This window comes from Octopus bimaculoides, chromosome 8 (assembly GCF_001194135.2).
Source record: "Octopus bimaculoides isolate UCB-OBI-ISO-001 chromosome 8, ASM119413v2, whole genome shotgun sequence".
NCBI lineage: Eukaryota > Metazoa > Mollusca > Cephalopoda > Octopoda > Octopodidae > Octopus > Octopus bimaculoides.
The window spans coordinates 12799892-12804899 of record NC_068988.1 but is presented as its reverse complement, the minus strand read 5'-3'; the positions used below and the strand labels follow the sequence as shown (position 1 = coordinate 12804899).

The 5008-nt window shown below is 35.2% G+C and overlaps 1 protein-coding gene across 1 annotated transcript in view; it reads left to right on the top strand.

Annotated features, from left to right (window-relative positions):
• The window catches only part of LOC128248544 (chromodomain-helicase-DNA-binding protein 7-like), a 14732-nt gene extending 10309 nt beyond the window's left edge, over positions 1–4423 (top strand). Inside the window, exon 4 of the mRNA XM_052969938.1 lies at positions 3165–4423. The gene's annotated coding sequence lies outside the window, so the exon portion shown is untranslated. The remainder of the gene's footprint in view (positions 1–3164) is intronic.
• Positions 4424–5008: the final 585 nt, after the last annotated feature.

Genomic DNA, 5008 nt, shown 5'->3' with positions numbered 1-5008 from the left:
TTATTCAACATATTCCCCTCTCAGATTCACACAATATTGCAGCAATCCTTCAGATTTTCTAAGCTCCATAAAAAACTTGGAAGGTTGGGCATCCAACCAGGCCTTTCGCAATACCCTTAAAGCCAGGAGCTTTCCAGTACCATCTTGTATAAGTGGCAAAAGTCTCCACGTAAACTATAAAGCCAACATACTACTTCAATAATATATGAAAACAAATAAATCTGTACTTACCCCATGGAATTGCCATTTTGAATATTTCTATTAGTGGTTTTACGCTTTCAATATTTTCCACTTCTATGAGCAAAAAATATTCTTTTGAAAATTTGTCACTGAAAATATCTCAAAATATCACATAATCATTTTATATTTGTTCAGGTACTTGTATATTCACACACACATTCGCTCTTTTGCAGCTTGAGTAACCATATATCTTCTCTAAAGCAAGACACCTTTCCTATCCCTCTATTATACTTTAACCTCTCATCACTTATTATAATGTCACTTCTTCCAGACTACACTCCACTCATCTGAAGCATCTTATCTTGCAAGTTAAATGATGACCTCATGTGTTTTGGTAAAATTCTCTCAGTATGCTCTGTAAAATGGTTGGTGATATGAAGAGCATCCAGCTGTAAGAACCATATCAAAGCAGACATAGGAGTTTGACAGTCCCCTGACTTGTCAGCTCCTGTTAAACGATCCAATCCATGCTAGCATTGAAACCAAACATTAAATAATGATGATGATGACGTGTGTTTGTGTCTGTGTGCACCTCTTCATCTTTTTGCATCTATTTTCCGTGCTGGCACAATACAGATAGATTGTCAACATCCAAAGCAGTTCTTATTAGAGTTACTCCCTGCAAAACAGGTCAGAAACTACACCTTGCTTATACACTTCATCTTGGCTACAAGCCTTTCCTATCACCAATTGCTTTACAATGTGCAAGAAGTGCAGTTCTTGGTGACACCTTACATAAGCGATGAAAATTTTATCACTGGCATCTTGTCTTACCAAAATAAAAGATGAGGTTCATGAAAGTGGCTGGTATTTTTTCCAGCACCTCATTCTTACAATCACCCACAGTAATGCTTAAGTGTTTGGGGTTGCTTTAAACATTTTTATAGAAAATCACCAGTGTACTTGTTGTGCATAACTGAGAGTGAGTGTATGCTCTTTTGACCAATTTTTATTGTTATTGTTTGTCTAGGAACGTAATTTTTTGTTTTGAAAACTATGAAGGCAAATATTATTTATTGGTAAATTACAAAAAAACACTGAGCATTAGGTTGTGAATCACTGCGTTATCTGTTCAAGTTTCCCAGTTGATTTTTCAATGTGCTTTTGTGACATTGAGCTGGACTGTAATGAGCTCCAATGCCTACTTTGACATGGTTTCTACAGCTGGATACCTTTCCCAACACCAACCACTTTACAAAATGTACCAAGTGCTTCTTCCATGATACTAGCACTATAAGGTGACAAGGTAACTAACAAGACAAAGAAAAGATGCTTGACTAAGTGAGGTTGTAGCAAAGAGGGCGATGGCTTTATACCTTGCTATAGAGGAAATATATGGCTTCTCTGCAGTATATAAGGGCAGGCGGGTCTAGCTATAAAGAAGACAATAACGGTGATGATGAGGCGTCAGAACATAATCTCAAAGCACAAGAAAGTGATTATTAGAGAAAATACAAATAATCAGGAAGGGTCTTAGATGAATTCATTCAAGTATGAAAGGAGAGTAACAGATGGATAGAGATGTGTTGTTGAAGTGAATGGAATAAGGGAGAAGGTGTCGTCAACGGTATGTATTAATATGAGGGGGAGGTGAAAGAATAGGAATGGATTCAAGAAGGAGGAGATGATAAATGGCAGTACAAGAAAGATTAACACCAGTCCATGGGGAAATAACTCTTTCACCCATTAATACCAGTTCATGGGAAATAACTCTTTCTCAATATTTTGCACTGAATTTCATTACACCCTTTTGCTACTACCAAATCAATCTAGAATCTATGTACCTCCAGCATAAACGAAGCTACACGCTTCTGGCCAGCATGTCTAAAGTGTTGTCAACCACGAAAGCAACAATCTGATATCAGCTATATGCCATAACCAGTGGTATATTGCTTGATATATATAAGAAAATGAGATGACAAAGGAATAAATGATTAACTTATTAACTTCATTAGCTTACAGTTGTTTCTGCTATTAGATGCTGTGGATTCATAGTTGAATGCCTGAGTAACACTTCATTGAAGCTATAAGGTGCTTCTCTGATGAAGCCACAAGGTGTTACTCAGGCACTCACAGAAACAGCTGTAAGATAATGAAGTTCATAAGATAATCGTTTATTTGTTTGTCATTCCATTTTCTTATCACTGCACTGCACTCAACACTTCTCAACAGGTTATTAATTTTGCAATGCCCAAGTAAAATATACACAAGTACTACCTGTGGAAATTCCACAGAATGGAAAAAATTAAGAAGACCTATTTAAGAAAGAAAGGATAATTTACATTTTTATAGCATTCATAGTTTAGCTTTCTTTAAATACTTTTGACGTTTTATCTCCATTCATTTCCTCACGTCTCTGTCAGTGTTGTCTTTTTCCTCTTTTTATTATATCTTCTTGCTGTTCCTCACTGATCTGTGTTCTATATTTGCGTATCCTTTCTTGAGCAACTTGTAACTGTGTTTCATGCAAATCCAGAGTTTAGGCTAAACTAACCTTTATAAACACATATCAATTTTTAAAGCAAGCAGATGATGGTTGCTATAAAAAAAAAATTAGTTCAATAAAAAATCAATATACCACCACCACCACCTGCCTCTCTTTCTCTCTCTCAATAGAACTGCCTCCCCTGCCCATCTCTTTCTATCTATTTTTCTCTTCAGCTAACTTTAACTACCTAAATAAGTATTCCTTCCCCATTTGCATGTTATTAACACTTCTCTCTTCCTCTTTTTCTCTCATTCTTCGCTTCTACCCTCAGCTGATCATGTGATGCTTAAATGTATTAATATTAATCACCTTTCTCTTCTTCTTCCTCTCTTCTTTCTTCACTCCCCTTCTCCCTACCTCTCTAATTAACTAATGTATAACTGGTGAATGAACAAGCAGATTATTATATATACAAATGTTTTTCTTTCTTTTTCAGTAACAAAGAAAAGATGAAAGAAAAGAGAGAAAGCAATTTTAATTGTCTTCTTCTGCATCAACCAAAACTAAAGACAAATTTTTGCAACAATGTATTTCCCCACCAAAACAGGACACCTTTAAAATACACATTTTCTTTTTTTTCACCATTTACTTTATATATAACAACTTGTAAAGTTTCTTCTATGCCAATTTTAAAATCCTTCTGTCCAACCAGAAGACATATCATAAACAGAATTCATCAACAATCCACATAAGACTACTGCAAAAAACCATAATTTGATCTAATAATGTAATTAATCGATCATTTACTAACAAACATTAATTAAGTATGCAATGCACTATCATTATTCTGTCTAATTTGTTCACTAAGCACCAACTAGATTATCATTCAGTTGTGCTTCATGTAATAAACTCTAAAGCATGACTGTGTGACTAGAGTGTTTGTTCTGTAAGTAGATGGATCCAGATGTGATCTTACTGTGCAAATGTCTCTTACTCTAGCATTGATATTCTGGTGTATGAAACTTGGTAGAAGGAAACTGTGTAGAAACCTGATGTATGTGTGTGTGTGTACACACACACACACACACACACACACACACACACACACACACACAGAACATATACATCTTTTCACTTCAAGCCTTGTTCCATTTTCTTCTTTATCTTTATTCTTTTAAAGTCCACTCACTCTCCTACTTCACATCTCAATACCATACAGAAATTTCTCTCCCTATCATTTGTTTACTCTCAAGATATCTTTTATTTTATCACTTTACCTCTCTAATTCCCATTTCCTGTTTGCATTTCTATATATTTCAGCATCTGCTTTCATCACTTGCTGGCCTCTTCACCCCCCACACTTTGTCAATCTTCCACCTATCTATTTATCTCTCTCTCAGGACAGTCTTCGTCCTATCACCATATCAGAAAGGGAGGAAACCAACCAAAACAAAACAAAACAAAAAAAACCTCCACACACTTGGCATTTTATATTCTAAGCTTTACATGTTTTTATATTTGTGAATCTGCATCTGTATTTATGTTTACACCAGTTGTTATTTATATTGTGTTCCTTTAAAGTTTATAAATTAGTCATTTGGTAACCAGACTAGAAAATGTAATAGGGACAATATTATGGACTAAAACACTTGAAGTCAGTACTCCAGCATGGCTGTAGTCCAAATATTGAAACTTGTGACTAACTTCTTAAAACTTTTGTATTTGCCTTTTATATATTGAATAAATTATTTAACAATTAATTAAATTTTATGTTAATATTGTTATTTATCTTAAGCAAATATGTGGGGATATTACAGTTCCATATTTAAGAGATGTGGAATTATTTACAATTGACAGATATTTGTCCTCATCTTGTTTGCTGTTAACACAACATTTCAGCTGATATACCCTCCAGCCTTCATCAGGTGTCTTGGGGAAATTTCAAACCTGAGTTCTCATTCCTGAGGTATTTTTCGATATTATTATTATTATTCAAGTCACTGCCTGGAATCGAACTCGGAATCTTGGGGTTAGTAACCCGCACTCTTAACCACTACACCATATGCCCATGGGCATATGACGTAGTGGTTAAGCGCGCGGGCTACTAACCCCAAGATTCTGAGTTCGATTCCAGGCAGTGACCTGAACACTAATAATAATAATAACATCGAAAAATACCTTAGGAATGAGAACTCAGGTTCGAAATTTCCCCAAGACACCTGATGAAGGCTGGAGGGTATATCAGCTGAAATGTTGTGTTAACAGCAAACAAGATGAGGACAAATATCCGTCAATTGTAAATAATGTACATAATACATGGGGATGTATTCTTACTTCTTT